This window comes from Triticum urartu, chromosome 2 (genome assembly GCF_003073215.2).
Source record: "Triticum urartu cultivar G1812 chromosome 2, Tu2.1, whole genome shotgun sequence".
NCBI lineage: Eukaryota > Viridiplantae > Streptophyta > Magnoliopsida > Poales > Poaceae > Triticum > Triticum urartu.
Window position 1 is genome coordinate 700,177,060 of NC_053023.1, and position 21,167 is coordinate 700,198,226.

Consider the following 21,167-nt stretch of genomic DNA (forward strand, 5'->3'; position numbering starts at 1 on the left):
GACCGAATATTCCCTTAAGAACGCTAGCTTTCGGCTTCACCCAGTCTGAGGTACACATCCGGCTGACCCGGTGGTAACAATCGCAGAGGTGCTCCCCTTATGCCCTAGCCAAATTAACGGGAACGTAGGGCATAAATACAAGAGCCAGGCAACCCAGCTTGGCCAAAACTTAAGTCATATCGATGCATATAATGGTGAAAAAAGGTACATGCGGAAGTATAGCACATGTGTTGGGCGTGAGGCCCAGGTAAATAATTTAAGCTTCTGTGAAAGAAGCCCCCAGGTATGAAGAGTGCGGCTAGCGCATCTGAAATGTATGAGTGAGGCACAAGGTGACCCTTGAAGGCCTAGAGAAATAATAAGAAAAAGAAAGAAAGGGAAACTAGACAGATGATGCATATGCAGAAAATGGACAAAGGGAGGGGACTAACATAGAGTCCGGTGCTAGGCGTAGAATCTTCGAAGCCTAGCTGCGTTCCATGGGTTTGGCTCGAGTCGACTAGTCGATGCATCCCGCGGTCGGTATGCTCCACCGGTCAGAACTTGGTCGATAATGAAGGGACCTTCCCATTTGGGCTCGAGCTTGTTCTTTTTCTTATCCGGCAGTCGTAGAACTAGTTCGCCAATGTTATAAGTTTTGGCCCGTACTTCTCTGCTTTGGTATCTGCGAGCCTGTTGCTGGTAAAATGCGGAACGGGCTTTGGCTATGTCGCGCTCTTCCTCCAAGGTATCCCGACTGTCCTGCCGATCGAGCTCGGCTTCTCTTTCTTCATACATGCGCACTCGAGGTGAGTCATGAATTATGTCACAGGGCAAGACTGCCTCTGTGCCGTACACCATAAAAAACGGTGTATATCCGGTACTACGATTCGGCGTGGTCTGCATCCCCCAGAGTACGGAGTCAAGCTCCTCTACCCAGTGTGTGTCAGACTCCGTTAAGGAACGCAGTAATCTGGGTTTAATGCTGCTCATTATAAGACCGTTTGCTCGTTCGACTTGACCGTTGGTTTGTGGGTGATAGACCGAAGCATAATCGAGCTTGATGCCCATTTTGCTGCACCAGAGTTTTACCTTGTCGGCCATGAAGTTCGTGCCGTTATCAGTGATGATGCTGTGGGGGACGCCATAACGGTGTACGACCCCGGATATGAAATCTATCACCGGTCCGGATTCGGCTGTCTTAACCGGTTTAGCCTCTATCCATTTGGTGAATTTATCCACCATGACCAATAAGTATTTTTTCTTGTGGGTTCCCCCTTTAAGGGGTCCAACCATGTCAAGCCCCAGACCGTGAAGGGCCATGTAATGGGGATTGTTTGGAGGGCGGTGGGTGGCATGTGGCTTTGATTTGCAAAGAGCTGGCAACTGGCGCAACGTTGGACCAAGTCCTGTGCATCTGCCTGGGCCGTTGGCCAATAGAATCCTGTACGGAAGGCCTTGCTTACAAGAGCCCGGGCTGCGGCATGGTGACCGCCAAGTCCGGCGTGAATTTATGCCAAAAGGTTCCGCCCTTCTTCTTCGGAGATGCACCTTTGAAGGACTCCGGTAGTGCTTTTCTTGTACAATTCTCCCTCATGGACCCTGTAGGCCTTGGATCGCCGCACTATGCAGCGTGCCTCATTTTGGTCTTCCGGAAGTTCCTGTCTAGTTAGGTAGGCCAGAAATGGTTCTTCCACGGGGCAATAGTGGCCATTATTTCGTGGGCTGAATGTGTTATTTCAGTGTGGGAGCCTCCGATTGTGTCAGAGAGTTCGGTATCGGGTATTTTGGCCGGGTCCGAACTGTTGTTACCGGTGTCCCCTTCCCATGCTACGGATGGCTTGAAGAGCCTTTCCAGAAATATGTTGGGAGGGACCGCGTCGCATTTTGCACCAATGCGGGCGAGGATATCCGCCGCCTGATTGTTTTCCTGAGCCACATGGTGAAATTCGAGCCCCTCGAACCGAGCTGACATTTTTAGGACGGCATTGCGATAAGCTGCCATTTTCGGATCCTTGGCATCAAAGTCTCCATTTATTTGGGATATCGCGAGGTTCGAATCCCCGCGCACCTCTAGGCGTTGAATGCCCATGGATACTGCCATCCGGAGACCATGTAGATGGGCCTCATATTCGGCTGCGTTGTTGGAGTTCGTATACATTATCTGTAGTACGTATTGAATGGTATCTCCCGTTGGGGACGTCAAAACGATGCCAGCCCCCAGACCAGCCAACATTTTGGAGCCGTCGAAGTGCATGATCCAGTTTGAATATGTGTCGTACTCCTTAGGGAGTTCGGCTTCCGTCCACTCGGCGACGAAGTCAGCCAAAACTTGCGACTTAATAGCTCGCCGTGGCTTGTAAGTTATGTCGAACAGGAGGAGCTCAATGGCCCATTTGGCAATCCGGCCCGTCGCGTCGCGGTTGTTTATAATATCGTTAAGTGGTACTTCCGAGGCTACCGTTATCGAACACTCTTGAAAGTAGTGTCGCAGCTTCCGGGATGCCATAAATACCGCATACGCTATCTTTTGATAATGCGGGTACCGTGATTTGCATGGAGTAAGGACAGTGGACACATAGTAAACCGGCTTTTGAAGGGGGAATTTGTGTCCGTCCACTTCTCGCTCGACGATGAGCACTGCGCTTACTACTTGATGAGTTGCCGCAATGTATAATAGCATTGGTTCGCCAATGTTTGGCGCGGCCAGGACTGGGTTTGTTGCCAATATGGCTTTTATTTGGTTGAGTCCGGCCGTGGTGGCATCCGTCCACTCGAAGTGTTCGGTGCGACGGAGGAGGCGATACAGGGGTAATGCCTTTTCTCCCAAGTGGGAGATAAAGCGGCTTAGAGCCGCTACGCATCCGGTCAATTTTTGTATATGTTTGAGGTCTGTTGGGGTAGCCAACTCTGACAACACTCGGTTTTGGCCGGATTAGCTTCAATACCTCTACTGGAGACAATGAATCCCAGGAGCTTTCCGGCTGGTACGCCAAAAACGCATTTTTCCGGGTTGAGCTTGATGTCATATGTTCAGAGGTTATCGAATGTGAGCCTCAAGTCGTCTACTAGAGATTCGACATGCTTGGTTTTGACGACCACGTCATCTACGTATGCCTCCACTGTTTTTTCGATCTGGTTTGCCAGACATGTCTGAATCATGCGCTGATATGTTGCGCCGGTGTTTTTGAGCCCGAAGGGCATTGTGTTGAAGCAGAATGGGCTGTATGGTGTGATGAATGCCATTGCGGCTTGGTCTGGCTCTGCCATTTTAATTTGATGGTAGCCAGAGTATGCGTCGAGGAAACACAATGAATCGTGTCCTGCGGTAGCATCGATGATTTGATCGATGCGGGGGAGGGGGAAGGGATCCTTTGGGCAGGCCTTGTTAAGGTCCTTAAAATCGACGCACAAGCGCGATGATTTGTCCTTCTTTGGTACCATCACCAGGTTTGCTAGCCAGTCCGGATGTTTTATGTCTCTGATGAATCCAGCCTCCAATAGCTTGGCTAGTTCCTCTCCCATGGCTTGTCTCTTAGGTTCGGAGAAACGCCGAAGAGCCTGCTTGACTGGCTTGTCCTTTTAGATATTTAGGCTGTGCTCGGCCAGCCTGCGTGGGATTCCTGGCATGTCTGAAGGGTGCCAGGAAAAAATGTCCCAGTTCTCGCGTAGGAACTCTCGCAGTGCAGCGTCGACATCAGGGTTTAATTGTGCCCCGATGGAAGCTGTTTTTGTAGTGTCCGTTGGATGGACTTGGAATTTGACTATTTCGTCCGCCGGTTTAAAGGAGGTGGACTTGGATCTTCTATCGAGTATCACGTCGTCCCTGTTCACCGTGGAGCGCAGCGCAGTTAGTTCCTCAGCCGCTAGGGCTTCGGATAGTGCCTCAAGGGCCAGTGCGGCTGTCTTATTTTCGGCGCGGAGTGCTATGTCCGGATCACTAGCAAGAGTGATGATTCCGTTGGGCCTGGGCATTTTGAGCTTCATGTACCCGTAATGGGGTATGGCTTGGAAGATTTTAAACGCCTCCCGCCCTAATAGAGCGTGGTATCCGCTGCTGAACGGGGCCACTTGGAATGTAATTTCTTCGGACCTGTAATTATCCGGCGTGCCGAATACCACATCTAGTGTGATTTTCCCAGCACAGCGTGCTTCCCGACTGGGGATGATTCCTCTAAAGGTTGTGCTACTTTGCTCAATGCGGCTCCAGTCTATTTCCATCTTTTGAAGAGTTTCCTCATAGATGAGGTTTAATCCGCTGCCGCCGTCCATGAGTACCTTGGTGAGGCGAAAGCCGTCCACGATTGGACTGAGGACCAGTGCGGCTGGTGCTCGGGCTGTTCGGTATTTAGGTTCGTCACTGGCATTGAAGGTAATAGCCGTGTCACTCCAAGGATTTATTTCTGCTATGTGGCAGATTTTGGCCATGCTGCGGAGTGTTCGCTTGCGTCTATTATTTGACGCAAAGGTCTCAAAGACCGTTAACACCGTATTGTTGTCCACAGGATGGTGCTCTGTGGTATTTGGGAGGAGTAGATCCTCACCACTTTTGGCCACCTGCCAGAGTATCCAACATGCTCTAAGGCTCTGCGTTGGTATTGCATCCGCTGTACTATGAATTTTGCAGGGTCCGTTGAGCCATCCCTCTAGTATGGTTCCTTGCCCCGTAGAGGGCTTTTGCTTTTTGGTAGTTAACCCAGGTGTATTGTGATAATGCACCCTTTTATTTCGGACTGGGTTTGTATTCAGGGTCGGATTATCCCAAAATTTTATTTCGGTTTTCCAGGCGCTTTCCATCGCACAGTACTTTCATACTACGGACACCAAGTTGGCAAAGCGTGTAATTTCGCGGCGATTTATGGCGTTGCGGATTCCCTTGTCTGTGCAATTATTGCAGAAGAATGAAATTGCGTCTTCCTCGTGGCAGTCCTTTATCCTGTTCATGGCCAGGAGGAATCTGGCCCAGTAATGGTGTACTGTTTCTTCGGGCTCTTGCCTAATTTGGGATAGATCGCTTATATTTGGGTGGGTGGGTGGAATTGAACCCGAATCCTCACCCAATCTGAGACTCACGAGCCAAGGAGTTTCCGAACTCGGAAGTTTGGATTCTTGGATGTTTTCCAATAAATCTAGCCCGCTGCCTGACTCTAGGTTCAGGTCCTGAGTGACGTCCTCCCCTCCGCGGGTATCTGGCTTGGAGGGATCGGGAATCCGGACATAGCTAGTCCTTAAGATAGATGAAGGGTTGCCGCATTGTTCCTCCACCACTGCAACGTGATGGGTGACCTGCGGAGAGTTGATCTCTCTCAGATCGGGTTTAGGCCCAATCTGATCGTAGTCTGTAGCGACTCCCAGGGCGGCGATGCGATCCAAGAGCTCGTTCAGGGAAGAGAGTTCCATTGGATCTAACTGCTCGGCGAGTTCCGAGTTGACGTGAAGATTGATTTTGATGACCCGAGAAGTCATCGTCGGCGCAGCGGCCGAACAAGCGGTCATAAGAAAACCACCTAGCCGGAGAGTTTGGCCGATAGCCAAAGCTCCCTTAGCAATAGTGCCGTCTTTAAAACGGGATGAGACATCCTTCCTGGTGGCGACGGCACAACAGAACTCTCAATGAAAGCACCAATGTCGGTGTCAAAACCAGCGGATCTCGGGTAGGGGGTCCCGAACTGTGCGTCTAGGCCGGATGGTAACAGGAGGCAGGGGACACGATGTTTTACCCAGGTTCAGGTCCTCTTGATGGAGGTAAAACCCTATGTCCTGCTTGATTAATATTGATGATATGGGTAGTACAAGAGTAGATCTACCACGAGATCAGAGAGGCTAAACCCTAGAAGCTAGCCTATGGTATGATTGTATGTTGTGATTGTTGTCCTACGGACTAAAACCCTTCGGTTTATATAGACACCGGAGAGGGTTAGGGTTACACAAGGTCGGTTACAAAGGAGGAGATATCCATATCCATATTGCCTAGCTTGCCTTCCACGCCAAGTAGAGCCCCATCCGGACACGAGACGAAGTATTCAATCTTGTATCTTCATAGTCCAACAGTTCGGCCAAAGGATATAGTCCGGCTGTCCGGAGACCCCCTAATCCAGGACTCCCTCACGCTCCAAGCAAAATACATATCATGTTGGTGAATAAAAATATAGCTCTAAGTAAATTACCGATGGAAGTGGATGAAAGAGGGGATGCCTTCCGGGGCATCCCCAAGCTTTGACTTTTTGGTGCCCTTGGATTATCTTGGGGGTGCCATGGGCATCCCCAAGCTTAGGCTCTTGCCACTCCTTGTTCCATGATCCATCAAAAGAATTCACCCAAAACTTGAAAACTTCACAACACAAAACTCAAAATAGAAAACTTGGGAGCTCCGTTAGCGAAAGAAAACAGAAGACCACTTCAAGGTACTGTAATGAACTCATTATTTATTTATATTGGTGTTAAACCTACTGTATTCCAACTTCTCTATGGATTATAAACTATTTTACTAGCCATAGGTTCATCAAAATAAGCAAAAAACACATGAAAAACAGAATCTGTCAAAAACAGAACAGTCTGTAGTAATCTGTAGCTAGCGCAAGATCTGGAACCCCAAAAATTCTAAAATAAATTTCTGGACGTGAGTAATTTATCTATTAATCATCTTAAAAACGAATTAACTAAATAGCACTCTCCAAATAAAAATGACAGCAGTTCTCGTGAGCGCTAAAGTTTCTGTTTTTTACAGCAAGTTCAACAAGACTTTCCCCAAGTCTTCCCAACGGTTCTACTTGGCACAAACAATAATTAAACACAAAAAACACAACCAAAACAGAGGCTAAATAATTTATTTATTACTAAGCAGGAGAAAAAAGCAAGGAATAAAAATAAAATTGGGTTGCCTCCCAACAAGCGCTATCGTTTAACGCCCCTAGCTAGGCATAAAAGCGAGGATAGATCTAGGTATTGCCATCTTTGGTGGGAAATCCATAAGTGGCTCTCATGATAGTTTCATATGGTAATTTTATTTTCTTTCTTGGAAAGTGTTCCATGCCCTTTTTTAATGGAAATTGAAATCTAATATTCCCTTCCTTCATATCAATAATCGCACCAACCGTTCTAAGGAAAGGTCTACCAAGAATAATAGGGCAAGAAGGATTGCAATCTATATCAAGAACAATGAAATCTATGGGCACATAATTCCTATTTGCAACAATAAGAACATCATTAATCCTTCCCATAGGTTTATTAATAGTGGAATCCGCAAGATGCAAGTTTAGAGAGCAATCATCAAAATTACGGAAATCTAGTAAATCACACAAAGTCTTGGGAATAGTAGAGACACTAGCACCCAAATCACACAAAGCATAAAACTCATGATCTTTAATTTAATTTTAATAGTTGGTTCCCACTCATCATAGAGTTTTCTAGGGATAGAAACTTTTATCTCAGGGTTTTCTTCATAAGATTGCATCAAGGCATCAACAATATGTTCGGTGAAGGCTTTATTTTGACTATAAGCATGTGGAGAATTTAGCACAGATTGCAACAAGGAAATACAATCAATTAAAGAGAAACTTTCATAATTAAATTCCTTGAAATCCAATATAGTGGGTTTATCAACATCTAGATTTTTATTTCTTTCAATCCCACTTTCATCAATTTCATCATTAAGATCTAAATACTCCGAATTTTTAGAACGCCTTCTAGGTAAAGGAAGATTATATTCAGTTTCATCAAGATTCATATTGCAAAACAAAGATTTAATAGCGGACACATCAATAACTTTTAGATCTTCATCTTGATTTTCATAGGAATTGGAGGAACACGCTTTAATAAAGGCATCTTTGGAACCACGCATCCTAGCGGTTCTTTCCTTGCACTCATCAATGGAAATTCTCATGGCTTTGAGAGACTCATTTATATCATGCTTAGGAGGAATAGATCTAAGCTTTAAGGAATCAATCTCAAGAGAAATTCTACCAACGTTCCTAGCCAAATCATCAACCTTAAGCAATTTCTCTTCAAGCAAAGCATTAAAATTCTTTTGTGAATTCATAAACTCTTTAACACTATTCTCAAATTCAGAGGGCATCTTATAATAATTTCCATAAGAGTTGTTGTAGGAATTCCCATAATTATTAGAAGGATTACTAGGATATGGCCTAGGATTAAAATTCCCTCTATAAGCGTTGTTACCAAAATTATTCCTACCAACAAAATTCACATCCATAGATTCATTGTTATTCTCAATCAAAGTAGACAAAGGCATATCATTAGGATCAGAAGAAACACTCTTAGTAGCAAATAATTTCATAAGTTCATCCATCTTTCCACTCAACACATTAATTTCTTCTATCGCATGCACCTTTTTATTAGAAGATCTTTCAGTATGCCATTGAGAATAATTAACCATAATATTATCTAGGAGTTTAGTAGCATCTCCTAAAGTGATTTCCATAACAGTGCCTCCCGCGGCCAAATCTAAAAGATTTCTAGAAGCAAAATTCAATCCGACATAAATTTTTTGTATAATCATCCACAAATTCAAACCATGAGTAGGGCAATTACGTATCATTAATTTCATTCTCTCCCAAGCTTGTGCAACATGTTCATGATCAAGTTGTTTAGAGTTCATAATATCGTTTCTAAGAGAGATGATCTTAGCGGGAGGAAAATACTTAGAGGTAAAAGCATCTTTGCACTTGTTCCATGAATCAATACTATTTTTAGGCAAAGACAAAAACCAATCTTTAGCACGATCTCTAAGCGAAAAAGGAAATAGCTTCAATTTAACGACATCATTATCGACATCTTTTTTCTTTTGCATATCACATAAATCAACGAAGCTATTCAGATGAGTAGTGGCATCTTCACTAGGAAGGCCGGCGAATTGATCTTTCATAACAAGATTCAACAAAGCAGTATTAATTTCACAAGATTCAGCATCGGTAAGAGGAGAAATCGGAGTGCTAAGGAAATCATTATTATTGGTATTGGTGAAGTCACACAATTTAGTATTATCTTGAGCCATCGCGACAAACAAGCAATCTAACACACGAGCAAACAAAAAAGACAAGCGGGCAAAAAGAGGCAAATAGAGAGGGAGGATAGAGAGAGAGAGGGCGAATAAAATGACAATGGTGAATTGGGGGAGAGGAAAACGAGAGGCAAATGGCAAATAATGTAATGCGAGAGATAGGGATTGCGATGGGTACTTGGTATGTTGACTTTTTGCGTAGACTCCCCGGCAACGGCGCCAGAAATCCTTCTTGCTACGTGTTGAGCTTGCGTTGGTTTTCCCCGAAGAGGAAGGGGTGATGCAGCAGAGTAGCGTAAGTATTTCCCTCAGTTTTTGAGAACCAAGGTATCAATCCAGTAGGAGGCCACACTCAAGTCCCTCGTACCTGCACAAAGCGATAGCTACTCGCAACCAATGCGATTAGGGGTTGTCAATCCCTTCACGGTCACTTACGAGAGTGAGATCTGATAGATATAATATTTTTAGTATTTTTGGTATAAAGATGCAAAGTAAAAAGTAAAGGCAAAGTAAAAAAGCAAAGCAAGATTAAAGTGATGGAGATTAATATGATGAGAATAGACCCGGGGGCCATAGGTTTCACTAGTGGCTTCTCTCAAGAGCATAAGTATTCTACGGTGGGTGAACAAATTACTGTTGAGCAATTGACAGAATTGAGCATTAGGCATGATCATATATATAGGCATCACGTCCGTGACAAGTAGATCGAAACGATTCTGCATCTACTACTATTACTCCACTCATCGACCGCTATCCAGCATGCATCTAGAATATTAAGTTAAAAACAGCGTAACGCCTTAAGCAAGATGACATGATGTAGAGAGATAAATTCATGCAATATGAAATAAACCCCATCTTGTTATCCTCGATGGAAACGATACAATACGTGCCTTGCTGCCCCTTCTGTCACTGGGTAAGGACACCGCAAGATCGAACCCAAAGCTAAGCACTTCTCCATGGCAAGAACTACCAATCTAGTTGGCCAAACCAACGGATAATTCGAGAGACTTGCAAAGTAACCAATCATACATAAAAGAATTCAGAGAGATTTCAAATATTATTCATAGATAGACTTGATCATAAACCCACAATTCATCGGTCTAAACAAACACACCGCAAAAAGAAGATTACATCGAATAGATCTCCACAAGAGAGAGGGGGAGAACTTTGTATTGAGATTCAAAGAGAGAGAAGAAGCCATCTAGCTACTAACTATGGACCCGAAGGTCTGAGGTAAACTACTCACACTTCATCGAGAGGCTATGATGATGTAGAAGCCCTCCGTGATGACGGCCCTCTTCCGGCGGAGCTACGGAACAGGCCCCAAGATGGGATCTCGTGGATACAGAAAGTTGCGGCGGTGGAATTAGGTTTTTGGCTCCTGTCTGATCGTTTGGGGGTACGTGTGTATATATAGGAGGAAGAAGTACGCCGGAGGAGCAACGAGGGCCCACGAGGCAGGGGGCGCGCCCTAGGGGGGGCGCCCCCACCCTCGTGACCGCCTCTTTTGTTCCTTGGAGCAGGGTCCAAGTCTCCTAGATCACGTTCGGTGAGAAAATCACGTTCCCTAAGGATTTTATTCCGTTTGACTCCGTTTGATATTCGCTTATCTAAAACACTGAAATAGGCAAAACAACAATTTTGGGCTGGGCCTCCGGTTAATAGGTTAGTCCCAAAAATAATATAAAAGTGGAAAATAAAGCCCAATATAGTCCAAAACAGTAGATAATATAGCATGGAGCAATCAAAATTATAGATACGTTGGAGATGTATCAGGCATCCCCAGCTTAATTCCTGCTCGTCCTCGAGTAGGTAAATGATAAAAAGAGAATTTTTGATGCGGAGTGCTACTTGGCATAATTTCAATGTAAATATTCTTAATTGTGGTATGAATATTCAGATTAGAAAGATTCAAGACAAAGGTTTATATTGACATAAAAAATAATAATACTTCAAGCATACTAATAAAGCAATTATGTCTTCTCAAAATAACATGGCCAAAGAAAGTTATCCCTACAAAATCATATAGTCTAGCTATGCTCCATCTTCACCACACAAAGTATTTAAATCATGCACAACCCCGATGACAAGCCAAGCAATTGTTTCATACTCTAACTTTTTCAAAACTTTTTCAATCTTCACGCAATACATGAGCGTGAGCCATGGATATAGCACTATAGGTGGAATGGAATGGTGGTTGTGGAGAATACAAAAAGGAGAATATGGTCTCACATCAACTAGGCATATCAACGGGCTATGGAGATGCCCGTCAATAGATATCAATGTGAGTGAGTAGGGATTGCCATGCAACGGATGCACTAGAGCTATAAGTATATGAAAGCTCAAAAAGAAACTAAGTGGGTGTGCATCCAACTTGCTTGCTCATGAAGACCTAGGGTAATTTTTGAGGAATCCCACCATTGGAATATAGAAGCCAAGTTCTATAATGAAAAATTCCCACTAGTATATGAAAATGATATCATAGGAGACTCTCTATCATGAAGATCATGGCGCTACTTTGAAGCACAAGTGTGGTAAAAGGATAGTAACATTGCCCCTTCTCTCTTTTCTCTCATATATTTATTTTGGGCCTTCTCTCCCTATGGCCTCTTTTTTTTTTCTTTATTTGGGCTTCTTTGGCCTCTTTTTTTATTTTATTTTTATTTTATTTTTCGTCCGGAGTCTCATCCCGACTTATGGGGGAATCATAGTCTCCATCATTCTTTCCTCACTGGGACAATGCTCTAATAATGATGATCATCACACTTTTATTTTTCTTATAACTCAACAATTACAACTCGATACTTAGAACAAAATATGACTCTATGTGAATGCATCCGGTGTGTACCGGGATATGCAATATGACAATGATGAATGTGTCATGAACGGAACGGTGGAAAGTTGCATGGCAATATATCTCGGAATGGCTATGGAAATGCCATAATAGGTAGGTATGGTGGCTGTTTTGAGGAAGGTATATGGTAGGTGTATGATACCGGCGAAAGGTGCGCGGTATTAGAGAGGCTAGCAAAGGTGGAAGGGTGAGAGTGCGTATAATCCATGGACTCAACATTAGTCATAAAGAACTCATATACTTATTGCAAAAATCTAGAAGTTATCAAAGCAAAGTATTACGCGCATGCTCCTAGGGGGATATCCTAGGGGGATAGATTGGTAGGAAAAGACCATCGCTCGTCCCCGACCGCCACTCATAAGGAAGACAATCAATAAATAAATCATGCTCCGACTTCATCACATAACGGTTCACCATACGTGCATGCTACGGGAATCACAAACCTTAACACAATTATTCTTTAAATTCACAACTACTCAACTAGCATGACTTTAATATTATCACCTCCATATCTCAAAACAATTATCATGCTTCAATCTTTTCTTAGTATTCAACACACTCAAAAGAAAGTTTCACAAATCTTGAATACCAAGCATATTATTATTAAGCAAATTACCATGCTATTAAGAGACTCTCAAAATAATTTAAGTGAAGCATGAGAGATCAATAGTTTCTTTAAAACAAATCCACCACCGTGCTCTAAAATATCTAAGTGAAGCACATAGAGCAAAGTTATAACGCTCAAAAGATATAAGTGAAGCACATAGAGCAAAACTATCTAGCTCAAAAGATATAAGTGAAGCACATAGAGTATTCTATCAAATTTTAATTCATGTATGGCTCTCTCAAAAGGTGTGTACATCAAGGATGATTGTGGCATACTAAGACACAAAGACACAAATAATACAAGACGCTCCAAGCAAAACACATATCATGTTGGTGAATAAAAATATAGTTCCAAGTAAATTACCGATGGAAGTGGACGAAAGAGGGGATGCCTTCCGGGGCATCCCCAAGCTTTGACTTCTTGGTGTCCTTGGATTATCTTGGGGGTGCCATGGGCATCCCCAAGCTTAGGCTTTTGCCACTCCTTGTTCCATGATCCATCAAAAGAATTCACCCAAAACTTGAAAACTTCACAACACAAAACTCAAAATAGAAAACTCGTGAGTTCCGTTAGCGAAAGAAAACAAAAGACCACTTCAAGGTACTGTAATTAACTCATTGTTTATTTATATTGGTGTTAAACCTACTGTATTCCAACTTCTCTATGGATTATAAACTATTTTACTAGCCATAGATTCATCAAAATAAGCAAACAACACACGAAAAACAGAATCTGTCAAAAACAGAACAGTCTGTAGTAATCTGTAGCTAGCGCAATATCTGGAACCCCAAAAATTCTAAAATAAATTTCTGGACGTGAGGAATGTATCTATTAATCATCTGAAAAAATAATTAACTAAATATCACTCTTCAAATAAAAATGACAGCAGTTCTTGTGAGCGCTAAAGTTTCTGTTTTTTACAGCGAGTTCAACAAGACTTTCCCCAAGTCTTCCCAACGGTTCTACTTGGCACAAACACTAATTAAACACAAAAAAACACAACCAAAACACAGGATAAATAATTTATTTATTACTAAACAGAAGCAAAAGGCAAGGAATAAAAATAAAATTGGGTTGCCTCCCAACAAGCGCTATCGTTTAACGCCCCTAGCTGGGCATAAAAGCGAGGATAGATCTAGGTATTGCCATCTTTGGTAGGCAATCCATAAGTGGCTCTCATGATAGTTTCATATGGTAATTTTATTTCCTTTCTTGGAAAGTGTTCCCTGCCCTTTTTAATGGAAATTGAAATCTAATATTCCCTTCCTTCATATCAATAATCGCACCAACCGTTCTAAGGAAAGGTCTACCAAGAATAATAGGGCAAGAAGGATTGCAATCTATATCAAGAACAATGAAATCTACGGGCACATAATTCCTATTTGCAACAATAAGAACATCATTAATCCTTCCCATAGGTTTCTTAATAGTGGAATCCGCAAGATGCAAGTTTAGAGAGCAATCATCAAAGTTACGGAAATCTAGTAGATCACACAAAGTCTTGGGAATAGTAGAGACACTAGCACCCAAATCACACAAAGCATAAAACTCATGATATTTAATTTTAATTTTAATAGTTGGTTCCCACTCATCATAGAGTTTTCTAGGGATAGAAACTTTCAACTCAAGTTTTTCTTCATAAGATTGCATCAAGGCATCAACAATATGTTCAGTGAAGGCTTTATTTTGACTATAAGCATGTGGAGAATTTAGCACAGATTGCAACAAGGAAATACAATCAATTAAAGAGCAAATTTCATAATTAAATTCCTTGAAATCCAATATAGTGGGTTTAGCAACATCTAGATTTTTATTTCTTTCAATCCCACTTTCATCAATTTCATCATTAAGATCTAAACACTCCGAATTTTTAGAACGCCTTCTAGGTAAAGGAAGATCATATTCAGTTTCATCAAGATTCATATTGCAAAACAAAGATTTAATAGGAGACACATCAATACCTTTTAGATCTTCATCTTGATTTTCATAGGAATTGGGTTTAGCGGCCATCTTATTGACTAAGGTGGCTTGCATATTTGAAATTTCAGCAGTCATCTTTTCTAGACGAGCAATTTGGGATCTTATACCGTCAAATTCTTTAGACATATCATCAAGCTCTTTATTCATATAACTCATAAAACTTTTTTGTTCCTTAAGCTCGTTTCTAAAGAAATTATTATGCTCAAATTGCAAGACCATAAACTTCCTAACGTTGTTTTCGATCTCCTCTAACCTTTTAAGGTGAAGATCGCCAAATCTCGGTTGAGCCATCGCGACAAACAAGCAATCCAACACACGAGCAAACAAAAGGCAAGCGGGCAAAAAGAGGCAAATAGAGAGGCAGGATAGAGAGAGAGGGGGCGAATAAAACGGCAAGGGTGAAGTGGGGGAGAGGAAAACGAGAGGCAAATGGCAAATAATGTAATGCGAGAGATAGGGATTGTGATGGGTACTTGGTATGTTGAGTTTTGTTGTGTAGACTCCCCAGCAATGGCACCAGAAATCCTTCTTGCTACGTCTTGAGCTTGCGTTGGTTTTCCCCGAAGAGGAAGGGATGATGCAGCAGAGTAGCGTAAGTATTTCCCTCAGTTTTAGAGAACCACGGTATCAATCCAGTAGGAGCCCGCGCTCAAGTCCCTCGTACCTGCACAAAGCGATAGCTACTCACAACCAACGTGATTAGGGGTTGTCAAGCCCTTCACAGTCACTTACGAGAGTGAGATCTGATAGATATAATACTTTTGGTATTTTTGGTATAAAGATGCAAAGTAAAAAGTAAAAGCAAAGTAAAAAAGCAAAGAAAGATTAAAGTAATGGAGATTGATATGATGAGAATAGACCCGGGGGCCATAGGTTTCACTAGTGGCTTCTCTCAAGAGCAAAAGTATTCTACGGTGGGTGAACAAATTACTGTTGAGTAATTGACAGAATTGAGCATAGTTATGAGAATATATAGGCATGATCATGTATATAGGCATCACGTCCGTGACAAGTAGATCGAAATGATTCTGCATCTACTACTATTACTCCACTCATCGACCGCTATCCAGCATGCATCTAGAGTACTAAGTTAAAAACAGAGTAACGCCTTAAGCAAGATGACATGATGTAGAGAGATAAATTCATGCAATATGAAATAAACCCCATCTTGTTATCCTCGATGGCAACGATACAATACGTGCCTTGCTGCCCCTTCTGTCTCTGGGTAAGGACACCGCAAGATCGAACCCAAAGCTAAGCACTTCTCCCATGGCAAGAACTACCAATCTAGTTGGCCAAACGAAACGGATAATTCAAAGAGACTTGCAAAGATAACCAATCATACATAAAAAAATTCAGAGAAGATTCAAATATTATTCATAGATAGACTTGATCATAAACCCACAATTCATCGATCTCAACAAACACACCGCAAAAAGAAGATTACATCGAATAGATCTCCACAAGAGAGGGGGAGAACTTTGTATTGAGATTCAAAGCGAGAGAAGAAGCCATCTAGCTACTAACTATGGACCCGAAGGTCTGAGGTAAACTACTCACACTTCATCGAAGAGGCTATGATGATGTAGAAGCCCTCCGTGATGACGGCCCTCTTCCGGCGGAGCTCCGGAACAGGCCCCAAGATGGGATCTCGTGGATACAAAAAGTTGTGGCGGTGGAATTAGGTTTTTGGCTCCTGTTCTGATTGTTTGGGGGTACGTGTGTATATATAGGAGGAAGAAGTACGCCGGAGGAGCAACGAGGGGCCCACGAGGCAGGGGGCGCGCCCTAGGGGGGGCGCCCCCACCCTCGTGATCATCTCTTTTGTTCCTTGGAGCAGGGTCCAAGTCTCCTGGATCACGTTTGGTGAGAAAATCACGTTCCCAAATATTTTATTCCGTTTGGACTCCGTTTGATATTCCGTTTATCTGAAACACTGAAATAGGCAAAAAAACATCAATTCTGGGCTAGGCCTCCGGTTAATAGGTTAGTCCCAAAAATAATATAAAAGTGGAAAATAAAGCCCAATATAGTCCAAAACAGTGGATAATATAGCATGGAGCAATCAAAAATTATAGATACGTTGGAGACGTATCACGGCACGCGGACGGCGTCTGGGCGGCGGGCTGCGTCGGGGCGGGGCAAGTGATGCAGAGATGAATCTGGAAAACGCTAAGTGGTTTCTTATATACTGAGAGCATTGGTCCCGGTTCGTGGCACAAACCGGGACCAATGCCCCCCTTTAGTCCCTGTTGGTGGCAAGGGCTGCTGAAAAGAGACCTTTGGTCCCGGTTGGTGGCACCAACCGGGACCAAAGGCCTTGTGCTGCCCCGCATCAAAAGTTTAGTACCACCTCGCTAGCTGAGAGAGCTCGAGGGTGGTTTATAAGCGCTGATGCGCCCACCCTCTCGAGCTCCTCTCAATTGTAGGCTTTCGGGCCTAACCATACGCTGTGTGCCTGTGTGCCTACTGGGCCTCCGGCGGGCCTGAATCCTGGCCTATGGTAGGGTTTCTAGTCGTATTCAGGCCGTGGGGGCCCGGTAGGTGGCACTTTTTTTGTTTTATTTGTTGCTTTATTTATTTTATTTTGTTTCTACTTACAAAAAAATACTTATTGTTGCTATTTTTATTTATTTTATTAAAGTTTATTTTTAATTATTTTTCTTTTAGGTCACAAAAATTATAAACTTTCTGTTAGTGCCATTAGTTTTCAAATTAGTTTTTTTGTTTTCTTTTTTGCTTTATTTATTTTATTTTGTTTCTACTTACAACAAAATACTTATTGTTGCTTTATTTATTTATTTTATTAAAATTTATTTTTAATTATTTTTTCTTTTAGGTCACAAAAATTATAAACTTTCTGTTAGTGCCATTAGTTTTCAAATTTGTTTTTTTGTTTTCTTTGTTGCTTTATTTATTTTATTTTGTTTCTACTTACAAAAAAATACTTATTGTTGCTATTTTTAATTTAATTTATTAAAGTTTATTTTTAATTCTTTTTGCTTTTAGGTCAGAAAAATTATAAACTTTCTGTTAGTGCTATTAGTTTTCAAATTTGAATATTTAAAATTTGAATTCTTTGAAATTTGTGTGAATCACAAGTTTGTGATTAACTTTACTATAAAAATAGTTTTTTTTCTATTTTTTGTTTTGTTTTTTGCATTATTTATTTTCTTTTATTTTTTGCTTTATTTTTTAATTCCTTTTGCTTTTAGGTCAGAAAAATTATAAACTTTCTGTTAGTGCCATTAGTTTTAGAAAAATTATAAACTTTCTGTTAGTGCCATTAGTTTCCAAATTTGAATAATTAAAATTTGAATTCTTTGAAATTTGTGTGAATCACAAGTTTGTGATTAACTTTACTAAAAAAATGAGCATAGATGCACTTATAGAGAAAATTCAACCTAAATTCATAGTAAATTTCTATGAATTTCAGAGAAATTCACTCTAAATTTAGGTCAAATTTCCTGTATAAGGGCATCTATTTTCACTTTGAGAGGAGCTCAACAAGGCAGAGAGGGAAGGGCTTATAAACCGGTGTGAGCGCCCTTCGGTTGGCGAGGTGGGACTAAACTCTGACCGCAATGAGGACCAACCCTTTAGTACCGGTTTGTGGCACAAACCGAGACTAAAGGTCATGGGTCAGGGGCGAGGCGCATTGGTCCTGGTTGGTGCCACGAACCGGGACCAATGCCCCCTTTAGTCCCGGTTGGTGGTACCAACCGGGACCAAAGGCCTTGTGCTGCCCCGCGTCAAAAGTTTAGTACCACCTCGCTAGCTGAGAGAGCTCGAGAGTGGTTTATAAGCGCTGCTGCGCCCACCCTCTCGAGCTCCTCTCAATTGTAGGCTTTCAGGCCTAACCATACGCTGTGTGCCTGTGGGCCTACTGGGCCACCTATGGGCCTGAATCCTGGCCCATGGTAGGGTTTCTAGTCGTATTCAGGCCGTGGGGGCCCAGTAGGTGGCACTTTTTTTTTGTTGCTTTATTTATTTTATTTTGTTTCTACTTACAACAAAATACTTATTGTTTCTATTTTTTATTTTATTAAAGTTTATTTTAAATTATTTTCTTTTAGGTCACAAAAATTATAAACTTTCTATTAGTGCCATTAGGTTTGAAATTTGAATAGTTCAAATTTGAATTCTTTGATATTTGTGTGAATCACAAGTTTGTGATTAACTTTACAATAAAAATAGTTTTTTTTCCAGTTTTTCTGTTTAGTTTTTTGCATTATTTATTTTCTTTTATTTTTTGCTTTATTTTTTAATTCTTTTTGCTTTTAGGTCATAAAAATTATAAACTTTCTGTTAGTGCCATTAGTTTTAGAAAAATTATAAACTTTTTGTTAGTGCCATTAGTTTTCAAATTTCAGTAGTTAAAATTTGAATTCTTTGAAATTTGTGTGGATCACAAGTTCGTGATTAACTTTACTAGAAAAATAGTTTTTTTCCAGTTTTTTCTTTTGTTTTTTGCATTATTTATTTTCTTTTATTTTTTGCTTTATTTTTTAATTCTTTTTGCTTTTAGGTTAGAAAAATTATAAACTTTCTGTTAGTGCCATTAGTTTTAGAAAAATTATAAACTTTCTGTTAGTGCCATTAGTTTTCAAATTTGAATAGTTAAAATTTGAATAATGGTATTACGGGGGCCGAACCATAAGACATTAAAGCATTTCAAATGAACTCTAAAAAAGTTAAAAGTTGGCATGGTATCATAATTTCACCCACATAGCATGTGCATGTACAAAACGGACAATGGTATCATACTCGTCTGTTACAAAGTTGGCATGGTATCATCATAATAGTTACGGGAGAAAGTCTTCACTTTTTCTTCGCTTGTGTCATTTGCTTATTGCGCCGTAACCATGGATAATCTTCATCATTTATCAGGATGCTTGGGTCAGCCTTGACTTTGAAGGGAGGAATTTCATGAAACTTTTCATAATCTTCAGACATGTCTGTCTTGCCCTCCACTCCCACAATGTCCATTTTTCCTGAAAGAACTATGTGGCGCTTTGGCTCATCGTATGATGTATTCGCTTCCTTATCTTTTCTTTTTCTCGGTTTGGTAGACATGTCCTTCACATAGATAACCTGTGCCACATCATTGGCTAGGACAAACGGTTCGTCGGTGTACCCAAGATTTTTTAGATCCACTGTTGTCATTCTGTACTGTGGGTCTACCTGTACCCCGCCTACTGACAGATTGACCCATTTGCACTTAAACAAAGGGACCTTAAAATCATGTCCGTAGTCAAGTTCCCATATGTCCACTATGTAACCATAATATGTGTCATTTCCCTTCTTGGTTGCTGCATCAAAGCGGACGCCGCTATTTTGGTTGGTGCTCTTTTGATCTAGGGCGATCATGTAAAATGTATTCCCATTTATCTCGTATCCTTTGTAAGTCAATACAGTCAAAGATGGTCCCCTGGACAACAAGTACAGCTCATCACAAACAGTGTTGTCACCTCTGAGACGTGTTTCCAACCAACTGCTGAAAGTCCTGATGTGTTCACATGTAATCCAGTCGTCGCACTGCTCCGGGTGTTTGGAGCGCAGACTTTTCTTGTGTTCATCGACATACGGGGTCACCAAGGTAGAGTTCTGTAGAACTGTGTAGTGTGCTTGAGACCAAGAATATCCGCCCCTGCATATTATTGAGTCCCCTCCCAGCGTGCCTTTTCCAGTCAGTCTCCCCTCATACCACGATTTAGGGAGACCTATCTTCTTAAGGCCAGGAATGAAGTCAACACAAAACCCAATGACATCCTCTGTTTGATGGCCCATGGAGATGCTTCCTTCTGGCCTAGCGCGGTTACAGACATATTTCTTTAGGACTCCCATGAACCTCTCAAAGGGGAACATATTGTGTAGAAATACGGGCCCCAGAATGAAAATCTCATCGACTAGATGAACTAGGACGTGCATCATGATATTGAAGAAGGATGGTGGGAACACCAGCTCGAAACTGACAAGACATTGCGCCACATCACTCCTTAGCCTTGGTACGATTTCTGGATCGATCACCTTCTGAGAGATTGCATTGAGGAATGCACATAGCTTCACAATGGCTAATCGGATGTTTTCCGGTAGAAGCCCCCTCAATGCAACCGGAAGCAGTTGCGTCATAATCACGTGGCAGTCATGAGGCTTTAGGTTCTGGAACTTTTTCTCTGGCATATTTATTATTCCCTTTATATTCGACGAGAAGCCAGTCGTGACCTTTATACTGAGCAGGCATTCAAAGAAGAATTCTTTCTCTTCTTTCGTAAGAGCGTAGCTGGCAGGACCTTCATACTGCTTCAGAGGCATGCCGTCTTTTTCGTGCAAACATTGCAGGTCCTCCCGTGCCTCAGGTGTATCTTTTGTCTTCCCATACACGCCCGAGAAGCCTAGCAGGTTCACGCAAAGGTACTTCGTCACGTGCATCACGTCGATTGAAGAGCGGACCTCTAGGTCTTTCCAGTAGGGTAGGTCCCAAAATATAGATTTCTTCTTCCACATGGGTGCGTGTCCCTCAGCATCATTCGGAACAACTAGTCTGCCGGTACCCTTTCTAAAGATTACATGTAAATCATTGACCATAGCAAGTATGTGATCACCGGTACGCATGGCGGGCTTCTTCCGGTGATCTGCCTTGCCTTTGAAATGCTTGCCTTTCTTTCGACATTGATGGTTGGTCGGAGGAAATCGACGATGGCCCAGGTACACATTCTTCCTACATT